The sequence below is a fragment of the Mya arenaria genome, chromosome 17, assembly GCF_026914265.1.
Source record: "Mya arenaria isolate MELC-2E11 chromosome 17, ASM2691426v1".
NCBI classification, from domain to species: domain Eukaryota; kingdom Metazoa; phylum Mollusca; class Bivalvia; order Myida; family Myidae; genus Mya; species Mya arenaria.
Window position 1 is genome coordinate 15,601,315 of NC_069138.1, and position 27,795 is coordinate 15,629,109.

General features: G+C 38.2%; 1 pseudogene; it reads right to left on the reverse strand.

Annotated features, from left to right (window-relative positions):
* Positions 1 to 229: 229 nt before the first annotated feature.
* The window catches only part of LOC128223110 (uncharacterized), a 41,709-nt pseudogene continuing 14,143 nt past the window's right edge, over positions 230 to 27,795 (reverse strand).

Genomic DNA, 27,795 nt, shown 5'->3' on the forward strand with positions numbered 1-27,795 from the left:
GTCTGTGGTGAACTATGTTGACCTACATTTAAGTACGGGCAGTCTTGGATAACTAAGTTGAACTACGGATAAAACAAATCATGTCAAAGTATGGTAAGTTTCAGTACGGATAACTACGTTTTAGTACGCTTAACTACGGTCGAATAAGTTTCCACCAAATTTGATTAAAGTCACGCCAAAACGCCCACAAGTTGCTCCAACTTTAGAACATATACAAAAGTTGGAGCAATTCGTGGGCATTTTGGCGTGACTTTGATTGACTGGAAATTGCAAGTTTGGGATAAGTCTTGAACGGGTAGCAAGTCGTTGAAATAAGCAACCATTTCAACGATTAAATTACTTTTTTTCACATAATTACTGCGGGAAATTCCCTTTCACCATGTTGAAAACTGGACATTAATTAAAAGCTGAGCGTTCGTCTATGCGAGGGCATACACCTTGAAGAACTTTGACTTAAGGAAGGTGATCAGCAGGAAAGCTCTCGGACCACGTTCTATGTAACATAGCGACTGTGGCCTGTGGAGGCGATCATTATCCTTTATAACCACGCCAACTTTTTCCCCTCTCGCATTTAGTTGTACAACATTGTGGGAATTTTGACCACATGTGAATATGTTCCCGTCGGGATCTACAATAATTCCTCTTGGGGAAACAAGGTCGGTGTTTTTATACTGAGAAATGACTTTCCCATACAAGCCAAGCGTGATAACGCCGTACTCGCGGTCTGTCACGTGCAGCATTGTACCGTCGGTGCTGATGGCGATGTTCCGTGGAGCGGTGAAGATCTGGTTTCCCTCTGGTTCACGTTCAATCACGCGTAACATACGGCCCGACATGTTGTAGACGCGCAACTGGGGTCTGCTGTCGTACTGACCGCCGATACACGCCACAAAGATTTCCCCGTTGTGGCAGGCGACGCCGTAACATGCCACACCGATCTTAATGGCGCGCGTGAGCTTGAGTTTCTTGTCGGTAGAGACGAAGTGCAGCTGTTTTTCCTCCCGAAGGCTCGTCATCACCTGGAGGGGAAATTTAGGCATCATGGTCATACAACATGTAAATAATATTATTCCATATCACGCCTCAAACATAGATGACGCAACGTATCTGCCCAGGATTGGTCACGCGGTGACACCATATTTTTCCATAATTATTGGGTCACTAAATTTATATCGTGCCAAAATTTACCGATTCCGATAAATATTCTGATGAATAAATAAAACATTTAAACATATAAACAGAATGTCGACGTGATATATATGTTACAGGGTAACTTAATAATATTATATTCAGTGAATATCGTATCAAACAAAATGCCAATGTGCATTTGTAATCTAAATTAATAATGGACATATATGTTTGTGATAAGATTTCAGTTACATTCAGGAAAATGGCACGGCAAAACAAAACGACATTCAAGCAAATAACGATCGAATTGTCAATTTTACCACCAAGCAAAAATTTTAATCTCCGCGGTAACCCGGGCCGCCGTTCCCTTGTTCATTTGACGTTTTCAGTAGTACTGCGTGTTCTTTTTTGTTTAATGTTCTTGTGTGTAAATATATATGTTAATATACATATTTCCTTCTCAATAAACCACATTATAATCTTTCGATAAGATTAAACATATATTTACTAAGATTAGAAGCTAGCATCGTTTCAGAAATCTCTCGAACTCTGAGAGATCGTTCAGTGATGGTACGACCATACCAATCAGACGCTGGAATTCTACCCAGATGAGGCCAGACGCTACTGATGTGGCTGAGCGAACCAATCTAGATTCTATCTATTTTATCTAACAATGTGAAAAATTGTAGCGAAGTAAGCTAAACATACGACACATTGGACATTGGACATTTAAAATTGATGTCGTGCCAGCACAACATTGGACATTCAAAAATGAAAGTCGTGCTGGCAAAACATTGGACATTGGACCTTAAAAAATGAATGTCGTGCAATCATGATATTGGACATTGGACATTCAAAAATGAATGTCGTAATGCCACGACATTTGACAATGGACATTCAAAAATGAATTTCGTTCTGGCACGACATTGGACATTCAAAAATGAGTGTCGTAATGGCACGACATTGGTAATTGGACATTCAAAAATGAGTGTCGTAATGGCACGACATTGGACAATGGACATTCAAAAATGAGTGTCGTAATGGCACGACATTGGTAATTGGACATTCAAAAATGAGTGTCGTAATGGCACGACATTGGACAATGGACATTCAAAAATGAATCTCGTTCAGGCACGACATTGGGCATTGGACATTTAAAAGTGAATGTTGTGCGACATTGGGCATTGGACATTCAAAAGTGAATATTGTGCGACATTGGGCATTGGACATTCAAAAGTGAATATTGTGCGACATTGGGCATTGAAGATTCAAAAGTGAATGTTGTGCGACATTGGGCATTGGACATTCAAAAGTGAATGTTGTGCTGGCATGACATTGGATATTAGACATTCAAAAGTGAATGGCGTGCTGGCACAACAATCGACATTCGACATTGGACATTTAAAAATGAATGTCTTGCTAGCACGACATTGGGCATTGGACATTCAAAAGTGAATGTTGTGCTGGCACGACATTAAATATTCAAAATTTTATTGAGCACGGCATATCTGAAATGTTGCAGATGTTAGCACAAATAAACTGAAATATATATCACAAAATATTGAACATTTACAATGATTAATCTTCTTTTACTAATAAATTGTGGTGTTTGCTGTCATTGATGGTTAGCAACATACGTCTTATGTCAATTTTAAGACTCTTATAACGTGTTAACTTTCTGCAGGATGTCCATTTCTTTACATGCAGTCTTTTAAGGGAGTAATGTTATGTAATTTGGATATTTTTAATTCATTGAAGTTGGACACCCTGCTGAGCGCCTATCGTTAAAACAACGTATTTAAGCCTTTTTATCACGCAATTATTCTCCATACCCATTATAACAGTTCAAAGTTCCGATGTCCAAGATGAAATGCGGTTCGACATCGTAACGAAGCCGGAATTTGTTCAGTGAAGGTGTTACATTTTTAATGCTCAATATAATCCACTGAAACAATAACGCTTTAACTAGCTCTATCATTTCACATTTTATTATATTCATAATTATCTCGGACTTTTGTTTAAAGAAACAATATACAAGGAATGCATACATTTGGTAACTAATCAAATACCTGGTATTAAAAAGTGGTATACCATTTACTTTTGAAGGCCCAATGTCCAATGTCAAATGTCGTGCCAGCATGATTTTTATTTCTCAATGTCCAATGTCAAATGTCGTGCCAGCATGATTTTTATTTCTCAATGTCCAATGTCAAATGTTGTGCCAGCATGATTTTTATTTCTCAATGTCCAATGTCAAATGTCGTGCCAGCATGATTTTTATTTCTCAATGTCCTATGTCAAATGTCGTGCCAGCATGATTTTTATTTCTCAATGTCCAATGTCAAATGTCGTGCCAGCATGATTTTTATTTCTCAATGTCCAATGTCCAATGTCGTGCCAGTACGACATTCATTTTGAATGTCCAATGTCCATGGTCGTGCTTGTACGACCTTATAAAAAGCTTTATATACCGAAGTTTACACATTTAGACATATCAGAACATATCTTCTTATTTTCAATAGGGCCTTCAAAGTAAAGAAACAAAAGAAAAAAACAAACATTATTCATGAAAATAAGTCACCTGTCAATATTAAAACTAGAAAGATACATTTACATGTAAATCATTAAACATTCTGTAAATAAACGCATTCATACTCCATTTTTGAATTTCCAATGTCGTGCCAGAACGAACTTTTATTATTAAATGTCCAATGTCAAATGTCGTGCTGGCATAACATTCAAATTATTTCTGAATGTCCCACGACATTCATTTTTGAATGTCCAATGTCGTGCATTCATATTTTGATTGTCCAATGTCCAATGTCGCGCCAGCTGGAATGTCCACTGTCCAATTTTGTGCTGGCACGACTTCAATTTTGAATGTCCAATGTCTTGCTGGCATGACATTCAATTTGTAATGTCCAATTATTGTGCTGGCACGACATCAGTCATTCCAAATTGAATGCCATGCCAGCACAAAATTGGACAGTGGACATTCCAGCTGGCACGACATTGGACATTGGACAATCAAAAAATGAATGCATTTTTGAATGTCCAATGTCGTGCCAGCACGACATTCATTTTTGAATATCCAATGTCCGATGTCGTGCCAGCACGACATTCATTTTTGAATATCCAATGTCCGATGTCGTGCTGGCATGACATTCATATTTGAATGTCCAATGTTCTGCTGGCACGACATTCAATTTGAATGTCCTATATCCAATGTCGTGCCAGCACGGCTTTCATTCATGTCCATTTTCGTATGTTTTGCAAACTTCACTCAGTTTTTATAGCATTAACAAGGACTTACCAACCAGAACGAAACCATTTAATGCAATAAGCAGCCAAACGTGAATTTCAATGCGCATATTATACATGTATTGCCAATGACTAAACTGATTTCAAAGCAGACCTCATTTGGACCGGCGATACAGACGTCGTACGGCTTGCCGGGCAGGTCAATGTGGTCTATGACGATATATTTAGAAGAGAGCAGCTTGAGGCGTTTGTGGTGGGTGTTGGTTAGCAGTACCTTCTTGTCTGGAAGGCAAACACATCCGGTGTTTTCCTCGCTAGATCCGTGATCTGAAACCGGTAAAATATAGACACGAAATGTGACTTGTTTCTGTATTTTTTTTTATAGAATTATGCAGTGTGCCACTACAGTTTATGAAAACATTGCACATGTGGTTATGGCTTGGAGAATGAAACAGCAGTGTATGATACTATAACACGAGGGCGTGGTTTGTAAGGTTACATGTGGCAATGGCATGTAGTGTGTGGCAACAGTTCATAATATAACACGAGGGTGTGGTTTGTAAGGTTACATGTGGTAATGGCATGTAGTGTGTGGCAACAGTTCATAATATAACACGAGGGTGTGGTTTGTAAGGTTACATGTGATAATGGCATGTAGTGTGTGGCAACCGTTCATAATATAACACGAGGGTGTGGTTTGTAAGGTTACATGTGATAATGGCATGTAGTGTGTGGCAACAGTTCATAATATAACACGAGGGTGTGGTTTGTAAGGTTACATGTGATAATGGCATGTAGTGTGTGGCAACAGTTCATAATATAACACGAGGGTGTGGTTTGTAAGGTTACATGTGATAATGGCATGTAGTGTGTGGCAACAGTTCATAATATAACACGAGGGTGTGGTTTGTAAGGTTACATGTGGCAATGGCATGTAGTGTGTGGCAACAGTTCATAATATAACACGAGGGTGTGGTTTGTAAGGTTACATGTGGCAATGGCATGTAGTGTGTGGCAACAGTTCATACTATAACACGAGGGTGTGGTTTATAAGGTTACATGTGATAATGGCATGTAGTGTGTGGCAACAGTTCATACTATAACACGAGGGTGTGGTTTGTAAGGTTACATGTGGCAATGGCATGTAGTGTGTGGCAACAGTTCATACTATAACACGAGGGTGTGGTTTGTAAGGTTACATGTGATAATGGCATGTAGTGTGTGGCAACAGTTCATAATATAACACGAGGGTGTGGTTTGTAAGGTTACATGTGATAATGGCATGTAGTGTGTGGCAACAGTTCATAATATAACACGAGGGTGTGGTTTGTAAGGTTACATGTGGCAATGGCATGTAGTGTGTGGCAACAGTTCATGATATAACACGAGGGTGTGGTTTGTAAGGTTACATGTGGCAATGGCATGTAGTGTGTGGCAACAGTTCATACTATAACACGAGGGTGTGGTTTGTTAGTTAACATGTGATAATGGCTTGGAGTGTCTGGTAGCAGTTCATACTATTACACGAGGGTGTGGTTTGTTAGTTAACATGTGATAATGGCTTGGAGTGTCTGGTAGCAGTTCATACTATTACACGAGGGGGAGGTATGTAAGGTAACATATGATAATGGCTTGGAGTGTCTGGCAGCAGATGATACTATTTCACGAAGGTGTGATTTGTGAGATAACAAGTTGCAATGGCATGTAGTGTGTTATTGCAGTGTATGAAACTATAACACGAAGGTGTGATTTGTGAGATAACATGTTGCAATGGCATGTAGTGTGTTATTGCAGTGTATGATACTATAACACGAGGGTGTGGTTTGTGAGATAACATGTTGCAATGGCACGTAGTGTGTTATTGCAGTGTATGATACTATAACACGAGGGTGTGGTTTGTGAGATAACATGTTGCAATGGCACGTAGAGTGTGATTGCAGTGTATGATACTATAACACGAGGGTGTGGTTTGTGTGATAACATGTTGCAATGGAACTTAGTGTGTGATTGCAGTGTATGATACTATAACACGAGGGTGTGGTTTGTGAGATAACATACTGCAATGGCACGTAGTGTGTGATTGCAGTGTATGATACTATAACACGAGGGTGTGGTTTGTGAGATAACATGTTGCAATGGCACTTAGTGTGTTATTGCAGTGTATGATACTATAACACGAGGGTGTGGTTTGTGAGATAACATGTTGCGATGGCATGTAGTGTGTGATTGCAGTGTATGATACTATAACACGAGGGCGTGGTTTGTGAGATAACATGTTGCAATGGCACTTAGTGTGTTATTGCAGTGTATGATACTATAACACGAGGCTGTGGTTTGTAAGATAACATGTTGCAATGGCATGTAGTGTGTGATTGCAGTGTATGATACTATAACATGAGGGTGTGGTTTGTGAGATAACATGTTGCAATGGCACTTAGTGTGTGATTGCAGTGTATGATACTATAACACGAGGGTGTGGTTTGTGAGAGAACATGTGACAATGGCTTGTAGTGTGTTATTGCAGTGTATGATACTATAACACGAGGGTGTGGTTTGTGAGATAACATGTTACAATGGCATGTAGTGTGTGATTGCAGTGTATGATATCATAACACGAGGGTGTGGTTTGTGAGATGACATGTTGCAATGGCACTTAGTGTGTGATTGCAGTGTATGATACTATAACACGAGGGTGTGGTTTGTGAGATAGCATGTTGCAATGGCACGTAGTGTGTGATTGCAGTGTATGATACTATAACACGAGGGTGTGGTTTGTGTGATAACATGTTGCAATGGCACTTAGTGTGTTATTGCAGTGTATGATACTATAACACGAGGGTGTGGTTTGTGAGATAACATGTTGCAATGGCACTTAGTGTGTGATTGCAGTGTATGATACTATAACACGAGGGTGTGGTTTGTGAGAGAACATGTGACAATGGCATGTAGTGTGTTATTGCAGTGTATGATACTATAACACGAGGGTGTGGTTTGTGAGATAACATGTTACAATGGCACGTAGTGTGTGATTGCAGTGTATGATATTATAACACGAGGGTGTGGACTGTGAGATAACATGTTGCAATGGCACTTAGTGTGTGATTGCAGTGTATGATACTATAACACGAGGGTGTGGTTTGTGAGATAGCTTGTTGCAATGGCACGTAGTGTGTGATTGCAGTGTATGATACTATAACACGAGGGTGTGGATTGTGAGATAACATGTTGCAATGGCACGTATTGTGTTATTGCAGTGTATGATACTATAACACGAGGGTGTGGTTTGTGAGATAACATGTTGCAATGGCACGTAGTGTGTGATTGCAGTGTATGATACTATAACACGAGGGAGTGGTTTGTGAGATAACATGTTGCAATGGCATGTAGTGTGTTATTGCAGTGTATGATACTATAACACGAGGGTGTGGTTTGTGAGATAACATGTTGCAACGGCATGTAGTGTGTTATTGCAGTGTATGATACTATAACACGAGGGTGTGGTTTGTGTGATAACATGTTGCAATGGCATGTAGTGTGTTATTGCAGTGTATGATACTATAACACGAGGGTGTGGTTTGTGAGATAACATGTTGCAATGGCACTTAGTGTGTTATTGCAGTGTATGATACTATAACACGAGGGTGTGGTTTGTGAGATAACATGTTGCAATGGCATGTAGTGTGTTATTGCAGTGTATGATACTATAACACGAGGGTGTGGTTTGTGTGATAACATGTTGCAACGGCATGTAGTGTGTTATTGCAGTGTATGATACTATAACACGTGGGCGGGGTTTGTGAGGTAACATGTGACAATGGCACGTGGTGTGTGATTGCAGAATATGATACTTTACACGAGGATGTGTTTTGTGAGATAACATGTGACAATGGCACTTGGTGTGTAAATGCAAAAAATGATACTTTACACGAGGGTGTGCTTTGTGAGATAACATGTGACAATGGCATGTAGTTTATGATTGCAGAGTATGATACAATACACGAGGGTGTGGTTTGTGAGATAACATGTTGCAGTGGCATGTAGTGTGTGATTGCAGTGTATGACACTATAATACGAGGGCATGGTTTTTGTGATAACATGTTGCAATGGCATGTGGTGTGAGATTGCAGTGTATGATACTATAACACGAGGGCGTGGTTTGAGTGATAACATGTTGCAATGGCACGTAGTGTGTGATTGCAGTGTATTATACTATACACGAAGGCGTGGTTTGTGAGATAACATGTTGCAATGGCACGTAGTGTGTGATTGCAGTGTATGATACTATACACGAAGGCGTGGTTTGTGAGATAACATGTTGCAATGGCACGTAGTGTGTGATTGCAGTGTATGATACTATAACACGAGGGTGTGGTTCGTGAGATAACATGTTGCAATGGCATGTAGTGTTTGATTGCAGTGTATGATACTATAACACGAGGGCGTGGTTTGTGAGATAACATGTTGCAATGGCACGTAGTGTGTGATTGCAGTGTATGATACTATACACCAGAGCGTTGTTTGTGTGATAACATGTTGCAATGGCACGTAGTGTGTGATTGCAGTGTATGATACTATACACGAGGGTGTGGTTTTTGAGATAACATGTTGCAATGACACGTGGTGTGTGATTGCAGTGTATGATACTATACACGTGGGCGTGATTTGTGAGATAATATGTTACAATGGCATGAAGTGTTTGATTGCAGTGTATGATACTTTAACACGAGGGTTTGGTTTGTGAGATAACATGTTGCAATGGCACGTAGTGTTTGATTGCAATGAATGATACTTAAAGTCGAGGGTGTGGTATGTGAGATAATATGTTGCAATGACACATAGTGTTTGATTGCAGTGTATGATACTATAACACGAGGGCGTGGTATGTGAGATAACATGTGACAATGACACTTAGTGTGTGATTGCAGTGTATTTTACTATACACGAGGGTGTGGTTTGTGAGATATCAAGTTGCAATGGCATGTAGTTAGTGATTGCAGTGTATGATACTATACACGAGGGCGTGGTTTGTGAGATAACATGTTGCAATGACACGTGGTGTGTGATTGCAGTGTATGATGCTATACACGAGGGTGTGCATTGTGAGATAACATGTGACAATGGCTCCTAGTGTGTGATTGCAGTGTATGATACTATAACACGAGGGTGTGCTTTGTGAGATATCATGTGACAATGGCACTTAGTGTTTGATTGCAGTGTATGATACTATAACACGAGGGTGTGGTTTGTGAGAGAACATGTGACAATGGCACTTAGTGTTTGATTGCAGTGTATGCTACTATAACACGAGGGCGTGGTTTGTGAGATAACATGTGGCAATGACATGAAGTGTGTGATTGCAGTGTATGCTACTATAACAAGAGTGTGCGGTTTGTGAGATAACATGTGGCAATGACATGAAGGGTGTGATTGCAGTGTATGATACTATAACACGAGGGTTTGATTTGTGAGATAACATAATGCAATGGCACGTAGTGTGTTATTGCAGTGTATGATACTATAACACGAGGGTATGGTTTGTAAGATAACATGTTGGCAATGGCACGTAATGTGTGTGATTGCAGTGTATGATACTATAACACGAGGGTGTGGTTTGTGAGAGAACATGTGACAATGGCACGTAGTGTGTTATTGCAGTGTATGATACTATAACACGAGGGTGTGGTTTGTGAGATAACATGTTGCAATGGTACGTAGTGTGTGATTGCAGGGTATGATACTGTACACGAGGGCGTGGTTTGTGATATAACATGTGACAATGGCATGTAGTGTGTGATTGCAGTGTATGATACTATCACACGAGGGTTTGGTTTGTGAGATATCATCTCACAATGGCATGTAGTGTGTGATTGCAGTGTATGATACTATAACACGAGGGTGTGGTTTGTGAGATAACATGTGACAATGGCACTTAGTGTGTGATTGCAGTGTATGATACTATAACACGAGGGTTTGGTTTTTTAGAGAACATGTGACTATTGCTCTTAGTGTGTGATTGCAGTGTATGATACTATACACCTGGGTGTGGTTTGTGAGATAACATGTTGCAAATGCACTTAGTGTGTGATTGCAGTGTATGATACTATAACACGAGGGCGTGGTATATGAGATAACATGAGACAATGGCATTGAATGTGTGATTGCAGTTTATGATACTATACACGAGGATGTTGTATGTGAGATAACATGTTGCAATGTCATGTAGTTAGTGATTGCAGGATATGATATTATACACGTGTGCGCGGTATGTGAGGTAACATGTGACAATGGCACGTAGTGTTTGATTGCAGTGTATGATACTATAACACGAGGGTGTGATTTGTGAGATAACATGTTGCAATGGTACGTAGTGTTTGATTTCAGTGTATGATACTATAACACGAAGGTGTTGTTTGTGAGATAACATTTTGCAATTGCATGTAGTGTTTGATTGCAGTGTATGATACTATAACACGAGGGCGTGGTTTGTGAGATATCATGTGACAATGGCACTTAGTGTGTGATTGCAGTGTATGATACTATAACACGAGGTCGTGGTTTTGTGAGATATCATGTGGCAATGGCATGTAGTGTGTGATTGCAGTGTATGATACTTTAACACGAGGGTGTGCTTTGGGAGATAACATGTGACAATGGCATGAAGTGTGTGATTGCAGTGTATGCTACTATAACACGAGGGTGTGGTTTGTGAGAGAACATGTGACAATGGCATGAAGTGTGTGATTGCAGTGTATGCTACTATAACACGAGGGTGTGGTTTGTGTCATAACATGTTGCAATGGCACGTAGTGTGTGATTGCAGTGTATGATACTATAACACGAGGGCGTGGTTTGTGAGATATCAAGTGACAATGGCACTTAGTGTGTGATTGCAGTGTATGATACTATAACACGAGGTCGTGGTTTTGTGAGATATCATGTGGCAATGGCATGTAGTGTGTTATTGCAGTGTATGATACTATAACCGAGGGTGTGCTTTGGGAGATAACATGTGAGAATGGCATGAAGTGTGTGATTGCAGTGTATGCTACTATAACACGAGGGTGTGGTTTGTGAGAGAACATATGACAATGGCATGTAGTGTGTGATTGCAGTGTATGCTACTATAACACGAGGGTGTGGATTGTGTGATAACATGTTGCAATGACATGTAGTGTGTGATTGCAGTGATGCTACATATAACGAGGATGTGGTTTGTGAGATAACAAGTTGCAATGGCATGTTGTGTGTGATTGCAGTGTATGATACTATAACACGAGGGTCTGGTTTGTGTGATAACATGTTTCAATGACACGTAGTGTTTGATTGCAGTGTATGATACTATAACACGAGGGTGTGGTTTGTGTGATAACATGTTGCAATGACATGTAGTGTGTGATTGCAGTGTATGATACAGTAACACGAGGGTGTAGTTTGTGAGATAACATGTTGCAATGGCACGTAGTGTTTGATTGCAGTGTATGATACTATAACACGAGGGTGTGGTTTGTGTGATAACATGTTGCAATGACATCTAGTTAGTGATTGCAGTGTATGATACTATAACACGAGAGTGTTGTTTGTGAGATAACATGTTGCAATGGCACGTAGTGTGTGATTGCAGTGTATGATACTATAACACGGGTGTGGTTTGTGTGAGATCATGTGTAATGGCATGTAGTGTGTGATTGCAGTGTATGATACTATAACACGAGGGTGTGGTTTGTGAGAGAACATGTGACAATGGCATGTAGTGTGTGATTGCAGTGTATGCTACTATAAAACGAGGGTGTGGTTTGTGAGATAACATGTGACAATGGCATGTAGTGTGTGATTGCAGTGTATGATACTATAACACGTGGGTGTGGTTTGTGTGAGATCATGTGTTAATGGCATGTAGTGTGTGATTGCAGTGTATGATACTATAACACGAGGGTGTTGTGAGATAACATGTGACAATGGCATGTAGTGTGTGATTGCAGTGTATGCTACTATAACACGAGGGTGTGGTTGGTGTGATAACATGTTGCAATGACATGTAGTGTGTGATTGCAGTGTATGATACTATAACACGTGGGTGTGGTTTGTGTGAGATCATGTGTTAATGGCATGTAGTGTGTGATTGCAGTGTATGATACTATAACACGAGGGTGTGGTTTGTGAGAGAAGATGTGACAATGGCATGTAGTTTGTGATTGCAGTGTATGCTACTATAAAACGAGGGTGTGGTTTGTGAGATAACATGTGACAATGGCATGTAGTGTATGATTGCAGTGTATGATACTATAACACGAGGGTGTGGTTTGTGAGAGATCATGTGTTAATGGCATGTAGTGTGTGATTGCAGTGTATGATACTATAACACGAGGGTGTGGTTTGTGAGAGAACATGTGACAATGGCATGTAGTGTGTGATTGCAGTGTATGATACTATAACACGAGGGTGTGGTTTGTGAGATAACATGTTGCAATGACATGTAGTGTGTGATCGCAGTGTATGATACTATAACACGAGGGTGTGGTTTGTGAGAGAACATGTGACAATGGCATGTAGTGTATGATTGCAGTGTATGATACTATAACACGAGGGTGTGGTTTGTAAGATAACATGTTGCAATGACATGTAGTGTGTAATTGCAGTGTATGATACTTTAACACGAGGGTGGGTGTGGTTTGTGAGATAACATGTTGCAATGACATGTAGTGTGTGATTGCAGTGTATGATACTATAACACGAGGGTGTGGTTTGTGAGAGAATATGTGACAATGGCATGTAGTGTGTGATTGCAGTGTATGATACTATAACACGAGGGTGTGGTTTGTGTGATAACAAGTTGCAATGGTATGTAGTGTGTGATTGCAGTGTATGACTATAACACGAGGGGTTGTTTGTGATAAACATGTTGCAATGGCACTTAGTGTGTGATTGCAGTGTATGATACTATAACACGAGGGTGTGTTGTGTGATATAACATGTTGCAATGACATGTAGTGTGATTGCAGTGTATGATACTATAACACGAGGGTGTGGTTTGTGAGATAACATGTGATGGCATGTAGTGTGTGATTGCAGTGTATGATACTATAACACGTGGGCGGGGTTTGTGAGATAACATGTTGCAATGGCACGTAGTGTTTGATTGCAGTGTATGATACTATAACACGAGGGTGTGGTTTGTGTGATAACATGTTGCAATGACATCTAGTTAGTGATTGCAGTGTATGATACTATAACACGAGAGTGTGGTTTGTGAGATAACATGTTGCAATGGCACGTAGTGTGTGATTGCAGTGTATGATTCTATAACACGTGGGTGTGGTTTGTGTGAGATCATGTGACAATGGCATGTAGTGTGTGATTGCAGTGTATGATACTATAACACGAGGGTGTGGTTTGTGAGAGAACATGTGACAATGGCATGTAGTGTGTGATTGCAGTGTATGCTACTATAAACGAGGGTGTGGTTTGTGAGATAACATGTGACAATGGCATGTAGTGTGTGATTGCAGTGTATGATACTATAACACGTGGGTGTGGTTTGTGTGATCATGTGTTAATGGCATGTAGTGTGTGATTGCAGTGTATGATACTATAACACGAGGGTGTGGTTTGTGAGATAACATGTGACAATGGCATGTAGTGTGTGATTGCAGTGTATGCTACTATAACACGAGGGTGTGGTTGGTGTGATAACATGTTGCAATGACATGTAGTGTGTGATTGCAGTGTATGATACTATAACACGTGGGTGTGGTTTGTGTGAGATCATGTGTTAATGGCATGTAGTGTGTGATTGCAGTGTATGATACTATAACACGAGGGTGTGGTTTGTGAGAGAACATGTGACAATGGCATGTAGTTTGTGATTGCAGTGTATGCTACTATAAAACGAGGGTGTGGTTTGTGAGATAACATATGACAATGGCATGTAGTGTATGATTGCAGTGTATGATACTATAACACGAGGGTGTGGTTTGTGAGAGATCATGTGTTAATGGCATGTAGTGTGTGATTGCAGTGTATGATACTATAACACGAGGGTGTGGTTTGTGAGAGAACATGTGACAATGGCATGTAGTGTGTGATTGCAGTGTATGATACTATAACACGAGGGTGTGGTTTGTGAGATAACATGTTGCAATGACATGTAGTGTGTGATCGCAGTGTATGATACTATAACACGAGGGTGTGGTTTGTGAGAGAACATGTGACAATGGCATGTAGTGTATGATTGCAGTGTATGATACTATAACACGAGGGTGTGGTTTGTAAGATAACATGTTGCAATGACATGTAGTGTGTAATTGCAGTGTATGATACTTTAACACGAGGGTGGGTGTGGTTTGTGAGATAACATGTTGCAATGACATGTAGTGTGTGATTGCAGTGTATGATACTATAACACGAGGGTGTGGTTTGTGAGAGAATATGTGACAATGGCATGTAGTGTGTGATTGCAGTGTATGATACTATAACACGAGGGTGTGGTTTGTGAGATAACAAGTTGCAATGGCATGTAGTGTGTGATTGCAGTGTATGATACTATAACACGAGGGTGTTGTTTGTGATATAACATGTTGCAATGGCACTTAGTGTGTGATTGCAGTGTATGATACTATAACACGATGGTGTGGTTTGTGTGATAACATGTTGCAATGGCATGTAGTGTGTGATTGCAGTGTATGATACTATAACACGTGGGCGGGGTTTGTGAGATAACATGTTGCAATGACATGTAGTGTGTGATCGCAGTGTATGATACTATAAGACGAGGGTGTGGTTTGTGAGAGAACATGTGACAATGGCATGTAGTGTATGATTGCAGTGTATGATACTATAACACGAGGGTGTGGTTTGTAAGATAACATGTTGCAATGACATGTAGTGTGTAATTGCAGTGTATGATACTTTAACACGAGGGTGGGTGTGGTTTGTGAGATAACATGTTGCAATGACATGTAGTGTGTGATTGCAGTGTATGATACTATAACACGAGGGTGTTGTTTGTGATATAACATGTTGCAATGACATGTAGTGTGTGATTGCAGTGTATGATACTATAACACGAGGGTGTGGTTTGTGAGATAACATGTGACAATGGCATGTAGTGTGTGATTGCAGTGTATGATACTATAACACGTGGGCGGGGTTTGTGAGGTAACATGTGACAATGGCACTTAGTGTGTGATTGCAGTGTATGATACTATAACACGAGGGTGTGGTTTGTGAGATAACATGTTGCAATGGCATGTAGTGTGTGATTGCAGTGTATGATACTATAACACGTGGGCGGGGTTTGTGAGGTAACATGTGACAATGGCACGTGGTGTGTGATTGCAGAATATGATACTATACACGAGGTCGTGTTTTGTGAGATATCATGTGGCAATGGCATGTAGTGTTATTGCAGTGTATGATACTATAACACGAGGGGTGCTTTGGGAGATAACATGTGACAATGGCATGAAGTGTGTGATTGCAGTGTATGATACTATAACACGAGGGTGTGGTTTGTGAGATAACATGTGACAATGGCATGTAGTGTGTGATTGCAGTGTATGCTACTATAACACGAGGGTATGGTTTATTTGATAACATGTTGCAATGGCACGTAGTGTGTGATTGTAGTGTATGATACTATAACACGAGGGTGTGGTTTGTGAGAGAACATGTGACAATGGCACGTGGTGTGTGATTGCAGTGTATGATACTATAACACGAGGGTGTGGTTTGTGAGAGATCATGTGACAATGGCATGTAGTGTGTGATTGCAGTGTATGCTACTATAACACGAGGGTGTGGTTTGTGAGAGAACATGTGACAATGGCATGTAGTGTGTGATTGCAGTGTATGCTACTATAACACGAGGGTGTGGTTTGTGAGAGAACATGTGACAATGGCATTTAGTATGTGATTGCAGTGTATGATACTATACATGAGGGTGTGGTTTGTGAGATAACATGTAGCAATGACATGTAGTATGTGATTGCATTGTGTGATGATATAATATGAGGACATGTTTACTAAGGTACCGTATGGTCATGGCATGGAGTGTTAGACATTTCCAACTTATACACAAATGATTTTCATTTAGCTTTAATTGACCTGATGATAGTGCCATGGTGAATTCTCCTTCAAACGTCGCCGAAAACACGTGCGAAATCCCCGATTGAAGTCATTCCGTTCAGGAGATTTTCCAGTGTCCGGTCAGCCATGAATATCAAACGTTCCTTTCCAAGATTTTTCGCAATGTTCTCTACGACAGTGACTCCTATAAAATAATGAAATATTTTTTTAATATAACGTATTTTATAATGGTTTAAGGTGTTCTTCTTAAAATTTCCTATTTCATTTTCTTTCCCTGAAACAGCAGAATTACTGTACAATTATTCACTTAAACATTTATACGACTAGGAAGACCAATCCAAGGTTGTTTGAAACTGAGTTCCATACCATACACTTATTTTGACTATTGTTTCAAATATGAACAGGATAGTTTATTAGAACATTTATTGAAAACAATTTATTTTGAAAAAACAACAACATAGTGTTACTTTCTAATAATAATCATATTCACGGCGATGAATCAAATCGGATTCTCTCCGTCAACATTCGACATCAGCAAGTTATATCTGCTGTAGTTGAAATAGGTCAGACGAAGAACTAGTGTTTTAAGTGTGTTTATGATTTGAGACCAAAAGAAAAAAGATTAACTATTGATAAGAAATAGAAGAATTAAAGCGCCATAATTTTGAAACCAAATACCATGCAATTGAAACCCGAATACACTTCCCGTTATTAACATCCAGATAATTACGTTTATTTGTTCAAAGAACGTATCCATGTCTATTTAATTTTTTACTGTTGTATATAGTCTATGGAATCTCATTCTCATTCATCAAAGGTTCGATCGTGATAATTCCACGTATGGTACGCATAGCATAATCACTCGCTTGTCGGTTCTGAGGAGCTCGGGATTCGATCTATCATGAGCTGTTGCATATACATTTCGGCACCGGATAAATGATGTCAGTCGTGTCAGTTTCTTTACATTTATAAGATTAGATAATGCATGCAGTTTGTTGTTGCTGTTTTTTTAGTTGAAAAAGAAGATCCAATCTTTCTCCTAATAGAACGATGAAGTAAAGAAAATAAAACATGATTCGTCACAAGTAACTACTAACATGTACTCCTCATGACGCAAAGAAGACAAAAGTACTTTCGAAAAACACGACAAAGGCAATTTCAGCAAATACTTCAGAAAGAAATGTGGATCATTCTCCAACTGTTCTGAACCGGTTAAACCTGTTGGTTTACGTACATACATTTTCCGTGTTCAAACAAGAACACGTGTTCATGCCTCTGCTAATGGAATCGCCGGACAGATGCTCATGTAGTCAATAAGAAGAGCTTCCACAACCTCAAATCCATTAAGCTAATTTTAACTCACCTACCCGTTAATGACTGTGTGGTTGATTTGAGGAGAAGGCATATCATATAATTACAGCTACCGTGTATACATATAAGTCACACGGTATATTGCGACAAAAATGAGCATTGATTTGAACTTACATTATTTTTTGAGAATTGTAGTAAAAAAATACACGAAATACAGTGTAACGCAGTGAACTAAATTTACATTATAGCGAGAAATAGTTAACTAGTGTTCTAAATATTGCCACAAGACAAGGTTTCCATGACGACAGTCTTCAACATGGGAGGTAATTACAATGTGGTGACCATTAAAAAGGAGTTCCATACGGGCATTTTATCTTCGCTCGTGGGCAAGATAAGAATTTCTAGCCTGGTTAAATTATTGGATCAACTTATCTGAAGTGGGAGAAAAGTTCCTCTAGCAGACGCAAAAACAATTAAAACAATTCAATCCGGTGACCGAAATGGCTTCGGTCCGATGCCTTGTAAGAAACCCAAACTAGACCATAAAAGGGCCTTCCACAGTACAAACGTCGTTTGAAGGACCAAAACTAAAAATGGTTAAAAAATCCAATTTTTATTTAATTATGAGGTTTAATATTAAGCAAGCATAATTCATATATCCGTTGCATATGTGAAGCTGTAAATGGGAGTTGGGCAATTTTTACGAAAGAAGATTTTATCAGATTTTCAATCAAAAAGCAATTTCCAGAAATTTCTTAATACAAAATGAATATGATTTTGTGTCAAAATTTTCAGAACTTCCCAATCAACAATGTCTTGAGGCTTTTTGGTGATTGTAGCTTTTTAAAAAAATATGTATTTGTAACCAGGAAATGAATTTCATCCACTTTTGTTCATTTTGTTTTTGTTAAATAACTTTCTTATTTGATAAGATATAATCAGGAACACTCAAAGCATTGTTGATGAGGTAGTTTGGGGTATTTTGACACAAAAACAAGGTTAAAATGTCGATCGATATTTCTCAAAAAATGTGAATGCCTTTTGATCCAAAATCTGATAAAATCGTCTTTTGTAAAATTTAGTCAACTCCTTACTACCCCAAAACATATCGCAAAGAAAGTATTTTTTACGCCCCAAAAAGATCGTTCCTCAAAACTAAATAAAACATGAACTTTTGAAACTTTTTAATATTTGACCTTCGCGACCCATGTTTTTTTTCACTGTGGAAGGCCCTTAAACAATGTTTTTAGATTTAATTGAAGCATGGTCTACTATGTGAAGCATGGTCTACTATGTGTATGTATATTATGTTAAATGAGATATCTCAAAGGACATATTTTGCTCGTCGCCAACGTTTTTCCAATGCAATTTCTTAAAAAAAAATGTTTGACATGATCCTTAAACTACATAACTCTAATACCAATAAATACAGTGTACTTTTTTTATTTGGAGTTTTGTGACGTTTATTCTACCTTCTGCCATGCTCTTTTTCGCCTTCTTCACGGTCACAAAGAGTTCAGGTTCGTTGTTGGCCACCGTATCCATCTTCACTGCTAGGTCCGTTAGCGTCCTACTGACGTCATCGCAAGTTTTGACGTCATCATCGATCTTCGTTTTGAAATCTTCGTATCTGAATAATTGTTATCATAGGTATGCATGATTATTTGTGTTTACCAAGTGTTTATCTGGATACGGAGGGGCTTAGTGTTAGAGCACTCCATAGTCTGTAAATATATTTGCATATCTTCTTGATAGGAGGAAATAGAGATTTGATTGATTGATTGACACTCCAATGTAAAATCAGTGTTTGTCTAATAGGTTGAACATATAATGTGTTTAACTGTCTTAAATTATATCGAGTTGCTGTAGGGGGAACTCTTTAATAGTTCGTGAGTTACTTTGAAGGTCAAACATAGATTGTATTGTCTGGAAATGTATTTATATTCTAATTCAAGAACAACTGCATTGACATGTATACATGTGTGTCTATGTCTTCGATCCCAATGTTTTCAAATTAGAGAAAATGTAATTCTCTTGTAGGATTAATTAGACTTTAACAAACAGTGTGGCTTTATCCGATTGAATATGAACGTTGGCATACATATTTGAATATCTCCTTTGAAACTCAAGACATCATTGTTGATTGGAAGCATTTTGCATTTGAAGTATTCCATTGCCGAGCGAGAGGGTATTGCGTATCGGATTTGAACAAAACAGTGATAAACAATCTTCCTTCATTGAATGTATGTTGATCAACAGTCTAACACCATATCACAGGAACACGATGATATATAGCTATCCTGTGATCACGGTTAAGCTTAAACTCTATGCTATATGGTTTACCGTATGAAAGATGGTTTACCCAGTGGGACTTGCTTTAAACAATGGTACATTGTTTACCCAATGGTACATAATAAATCTAGTGATTGCGGGTTAACACTATGGTACGTGCCTTGACCTAGTACAAATGGTTCACAATGTGGTACAGGGTTTACCATGTAAAACATGGTTTAACCCAATGATGATGCCTTAGTCTAGCAGACATGGATTACCCTATGATCAATGATTTATCCTGTGTTATATGGTTATCTTGTAATGCGTGCCTTAACATATCATACATTCATCCTACGATACATTGCTCCTTTTACGTGGTTTACCTTATGGTACATGGTTCACCCTATGACACATGGTTTACCTTATGGTACATGGTTCATCCTTGATACATGGTTTACCTATGATGCATGGTTCACCCTATGATACATGATTCACCCTATTGGACATGGTTTACCCTATGGTACATGGTTTATCCTATGACAGATGGTTCATCCTTGATACATGGTTTACCTATGATACATGGTTCACCCTATGATACATGTTTCACCCTATGGGGCATGGTTCACCCTATGATACATGTTTCACTCTATGGGACATGGTTCACCCTATGATACATGTTTCACTCTATGGGACATGGTTCACCCTATGATACATGTTTCACTTTATGGGACATGGTTCACCCTATGATACATGTTTCACTCTATGGGACATGGTTCACCCTATCATACATGTTTCACGCTATGGGACATGGTTCACCCTATGATACTTGTTTCACTCTATGGGACATGGTTCACCCTATGATACATGTTTCACTCTATGGGACATGGTTCACCCTATGATACCTAATGGGACATGGTTGACCCTATGCTACATGGTTTTCGCTACTGTATATGGTTCACCCAATGTTACATAGTCTACCCTATGGTACATGGTTTACCCTATGGTCATGGTTTACCCTATGATACATGGTTTACCCTATGTTACATGGTTTTTCCCGTTGGTACATGGTTCTCCCTAGGGTTCATGGTGTAGCCTATGATTCATGGTTCATCCTGTGATACATGGTTCACCTTATATAACATGGTTTACCCTATGATACATGGTTTACCTATGATACATGGTTCACCCTATGATACATGGTGTACCCTATGATACATGATTTACCCTATAATACATGGTTTACCCTATGATACATGGTTCACCCTATGATACATGGTTCACCCTATGATACATGGTTCACCCTATGATACATGGTTTACCCTATGATACATGGTTTACCCTATGATACATGGTTTACCCTATGATACATGGTTCACCCTATGATACATGGTTTACCTATGATACATGGTTCACCCTATGATACATGGTTCACCTTATTGGACATGGTTCATCCTATTATACATGGTTTTCTCTATGGTACATGGTTCAACCAGTGATACCTTATGGAACATAGTTTATCCTATGATACATGGTTCACCTTATGGGACATGGTTAATCCTATTATCCTTGGTTTACCCTATGGTACATGGTTTACCCTATGATACATGATTCATCCTGTTATACATAGTTCACCTTATGGGACATGGTTCACCCTATGATACATGGTTTACCCTATCAAATATTGTTTACCTTTGATACATGGTTCAACCTATAATACATGGTTCACCTTATGATATATGGTTAGTTTTTATGGGACATGGTTTACCCTATGGTACATGGTTTCCTCATGGTACATGATTTTACCCGATGATACATGGATAAATCTTTGATAAAAGGCATATCCTATGAAACATGGTTCACTTTTTGGGACATGGTTTACCCTATGGTACATAGTTGAACCTATGGTACATTGTGTACCCTATATTGCATGCTTTACCCTGTGGTACATGATTGTCCTTGTAATACATCGTTGCCCTATTTTGATGATACTTTCCTTAACATATTTCCAATGGCTTTCCTTATGATACATGGTTTATCTTATGGTTCATGGTTAACCCAGTTATCAATGAATTACCCTATAATACATGATTCACCCTACGACACTTTATTCAGCCTATGGTTCATGGTTTACCCTATGATACATGGTGTACCATAGGATACATGACTCACCTTATGGTAAATGTTTCACCCTATAGTACATGGTTTACCTTATGGTAAATGGTTCACCCTGTGATACATGTTTTGCCAATTGGTACATGGTTTACTCTACGGTACATGGTTTACCCTTATGAAACATGATTTACCCTCTGATACATGTTTTACCCTATGATACATGGTTTACTCTATGATACATGGTTTACCCATTTGTACATGGTTTACCCTATGATACGTGGTTTACTCTATGATACATTGTTTACCCTATGATACGTACCTTAAACTATCAAACATAGTTCACCTTATTGTACATGGTTGACCCTATGATACATGGTTCACCGCTTATTCTACATGGTTCACCGCTTATTCTACATGGTTTACCCTATGATACATGGTTCACCTTATGATACATGTTTTACCCTATGATACATGGTTTAACCTTTGCTACATTGTTTACCATATGATACATGGTTTACCCAATGATACATGGTTTACCGTATGGTACATGGTTAACCCTACGATACATTGTTTACCCTATGATAAATGGTTCACTCTATGATACATGGGTTACCCTATGATCCATGGTTCACCATATCATACATGGTTTGCCCTATGATACATGGTTTACCCTATGATTCATGGTTCAGCCTATGATAAATAGTTCACCCTATGATACATCGATAACCCTATGATACATGGTTTACCCTATAATACAATGTTTACCTTATGATACATGGTTCACCCTATGATACATGGTTCACCTTATGATACATGGTTCACCTTATGATACATGGTTCACCTTATGATACATGATTCACCTTATGATACATGATTTACCTTATGATACATGGTTTACCTTATGATACATGGTTTACCTTATGATACATGGTTCACCTTATGATACATGGTTCACCTTATGATACATGGTTTACCTTATGATACATGGTTCACCTTATGATACATGGTTTACCTTATGATACATGATTTACCTTATGATACATGGTTCACCCTATGATACATGGTTCACCTTATGATACAATGTTCACCTTATGATACATGGTTTACCTTATGATACATGGTTCACCTTATGATACATGATTTACCTTATGATACATGGTTTACCTTATGATACATGGTTTACCTTATGATGCATGGTTTACCTTATGATACATGGTTTATCCTATGATACATGGTTTATCCTATGATACATGTTTCATCCTAAGATACATGGCTTACACTATGATACATGGTTCATTATATTGTACATCGTTTAACCTATGAAACATAGTTTACCCTATGATACATGGTTCAGTCAAGTATTCATGGTTTATCTTATGGTACATGGTTTACGCTATGATTTATGGCTTACCCTCTGGTACATGGTCTTCCCTATTGCACATGGTTACCCTATAGTTCATTATAGTTCATGATTTACATTGTGATACATGATTGACCCTTATATCCATCAATTTCCTTATGATACGTGCCTTCGCCTATCTTTCATGGTTTCCCTTTGACACATGGTTTACAATATGATACAATGTTGACCTTTTATCCATTGATTACATTATGACATATGGTTCACCGTATTATCCATGGATTACCCTATGATACGTGCCTTTAACTAGCATGCATGGTTTACCCTAAGATACTTGGTTCACTTGTGATGCATGGCTTATAGAAGGTTGTACATTAACACAATGATACGTGATTCACTACGCACTGCATTATTTAACCTACGGCTAAAGAATTACCCTATGCTACATGGTTAACCGTATTATGCATGAATTAACCTAAAATACTTGGTTCACTCTATGATCCATGGCTTACAAAAGATTCACCATGCACTTCATTATTTACCCTACGGCTAAAGAAGCTTGTCCATAAGGCCAAAGTTTTTTTATTTTTCGTTTTACGGGAGCGCCGTACCTTAATATTGCAAAACCCAAATAAGAAAAAGATTCAAATTCCTAAATTAAATTTTGTTTTGTTTTTCCGCCGCCCGTTTTTCGATCTCCGATAGAAAATAAAATTTAGTGTTTTTTAACCTATTGCTAATTTCACAACAACAAAAAATTATCGCGCACAATTTCCAAGATGGCGGAAGCCGGCGCTTCTTGCTTATGATGTTAACTGAAATATGTTTCATTGTTTTGTGATATCACATGCATATTATATGCCATGATGAAAATAAAACTTGAAATTTGCTTATTATCATCATCTAAGCGCTTGTAAGGAAAATGGCCGCCTTTTACAAAATTTTAAAGTGGATTTAGTTCGAAGAGGGTGCAGGACGAAGTGAACCATTTCACAAGTGAACCAGTTACTAAGTGTACCATTTCAGGACCAAGTGAACCACATATGTATTATATAGTGGCTATTGTGTGATGGCACACTGCCTGAAAGGTGATAATAACTAGTAATTATCGCCATTTGAATGCAAGACTTCACACATTTGCTACACTTTTAAAGATGTTTAGTTAGCTGTTAGAAATTGACTTTTAAGCTTCATGACAGTTAGTATAATAGCTTTTTTATAATAGTAACAAAAATACAAGATGCATAAGATTATGGTATTTATTACAAATCAATAAATTAACAACACATGTTACAGTGCAAATAATTGATGTTAATAATAAAGCACATGATACAAAGCACATAGTTATAATAAAAGCACTATATAAATAAATTAAATTTAATGATATGGGCATAAAACATGGTAATACATAATTCATAATGTAATACACAACATGTGAAAATATGGAAACTTACAAAAAATACAAAACATATCATCAACATGAAGATCACAAATACTTGAATACATATTGTTCACATACAGTACAATACACAATTAGTCAATTTATTACTAATCGTCTTCGCTGCGGTTTTCGACTGATGCTGGGATTGGACCCATACCAATCAGGTGACTGGCTTCCCTGAGCAGTTGGGATGTGTGATGTTGTCGTCTTCATATTTATCCCACATGTCGAAGAGGCGCCTATGTATATTCTTGTACTTTTGCCTCTGATTTCTGGTTACAAGGTTGTCCGACACCAGTCTGACTGTGATACTGACGTCCTCCGCTTCGGTCCGCAGGAGTGGAACCAGAACGTAGAACAGAAGGTACCAATAAAATGGTCAACTTTTATATAGGCTTTCATACTAATTAAAGAATGTTTGAGTCATATGTTACTATGTCTGTTCACAGCTTCTGTAAGTGAGCTGTTTAATTAGTAATTACCAATTAATAAGGCCAATTAAAATTAAAGTACAATTATCCATTAATTACACCCACACTTATTTGTTTTTGGTACATGATTGAGGTGTAAATAACAAACATAGAGAATTTTTGAACATGTATGGAATAAAATTCAACAAAGTAGGATGTATTGATAATATATTCATTATAAGGATTAAATAAAAAGGTTTTTTGTTTTTCATTTTTCTTTTCCTTTTTTCAAAACATTGTCATATCAAAATACATAATTCTAATAAATAAACACTTTGATATGATTAACAATTTATTCATATTATCTATTAAATCATTTATACTCAGGAAAATAAACTCTGAAACATAATATTTCATTAAGAGAATAATCCCTATATAACATATAGATGGTTCACTTCGTCTCACCAAGTGGTTCACTTAGTCCTGGTTCACATGGGAAGTGGTTCACTTCGTCCTACATTCGTTTGAAGACTGTTGTTCATAAAATCAGTGCGTTTGTCATTTTGTGATATTTCGGAACGGAATTGTATTTTCTTTATACCAAAGCATAAACTCTCTTAAATATTTCTGTATGTAGACCTGTTCACACGGGGGTACAGTGAGAATTGGAATTTGCTGTACAGGTTTCGACTACAGAAAAAGACGAGAATGTGACATTGGATTTGGCTTGTTTGTCTAAAGACAATTGTTATACCAACATATTGCATACCATTTTAATGGGCATTGGCTCCTCTTTTCATGTCACCCATTTTAAAATGGATTGTTTGAATGTTAATTAAGAAACTAAAAAAATGGACTTTGCATGTACTGTGAGTTCTGGTGAGTTTGAGTTACATACCATGTTTCTTTTCTTGTATATCAAATACATTAAATTTCTTCAGATGTGTTGTTTATCTCAATATATGTACCCAAAATGATATTAATTAACTTTTCAGACACAGACAATGTGCCAGATGCTTTATGTTTCGCCAGTGCAGTTTCAGTTACTATAAAAACGTTTTAAAATCACAACAAAAGTATATATGATTTATTATATATGCATGATTTTAATATGAGCATATATTATATGCTCATATTGAAATCATGCATATATAATAATTTATGTGTAATTTTTATTTAAAAGTGCAGTGTTAGATACTGTGGAGTTACAGTTGAAGAATATATTTACATTGGTGTGAATCAGTTGACTTGTGGCGTTTAGGGAGTAAAATGAATATTCAAAATTAATGTTGAAATGACTTCCTTAAACGGGCATTATGCACCAGATTATGCACCAGTCAATTACAACCACGGCCCCCAGGTCCGGGGGTATAAAGGGGGTAACGAGAGAAATGAGCCGTATATTTACCTTCCTGGTGGCCCCGCAGTGCTGAGTGAATGCGATGGGGGTTTTTTTGCGCTTGAAATAGTGGGGAATGGGCCTTACCTAGGGGTGCAGGGGAACTTGGCGTGGATTTGACCAGTAGAATGTAGTTTGTCTCTACGCAGTGCGGGGTTTTACCAAGGATTGGCTGGACAGAAAGACAAAGTCTCTGCTATTCTCCAGACCTGGGTGGGGGGCTAGTTACAATGAACTGGTGCATTATTGTGGCTACTTGTGAAAATGACATCTTGTTTTGACTTTATTATACAGATCTATTATACAACAGGCAGTATGGAGTACGAAACAAGTGTGCACAACCTCAAAACATACATTCTTTAAATGTTTCTGAAAAAAATGCGAAAAATCCATCTTATTTTTGTTTATTTTTCCCGACGCTCATTTTTCGACAACTTTTTCTTAATTTTATTCCGCTTATTTTTGAAAAATTTCCCGTAAAACGAAAAATAAAAAAAAACAACTCTTGCCTAAGGTTATTGAAATTAAGTTTACAATCGCTTTAAATATCAATATGTTAAAGCAAATAAGTGCACCTTTTTTGCAGTTCGTGCCTAGCAGTACGTTCCAGAGTGTCGAGAATGTCTGTGAGCCTTATGCGCATGTCCAAGATGGCGTTGATGATGTCTTCCTTTTGTTGCTGTACCAATTGTTGATTCTCCTCGCGAGCCTCACGCATCTCATCTACCGCGGCCTTCACTTTCTGCACGCGCTCTTTTACCTGACACCCGAAACAGCTGCTTTTATTGAAATGTTAACCTTTATTATCTGAGAAAATATAACAATTTATCACTTGTCAGAACTTCGATTAAACATAGGTTCTAATAATTTCTTATGAGTTTACAAATCAATGCATTGTGTGTTCGTATAATTATGCAAGTATCAATCAGCTCAACATAAGAGTAGAGTAGATGTTAATTTACAGAGATCACGCTCTATATTCAGAGTATCCAGATTAATATCATTATTGCTTTTC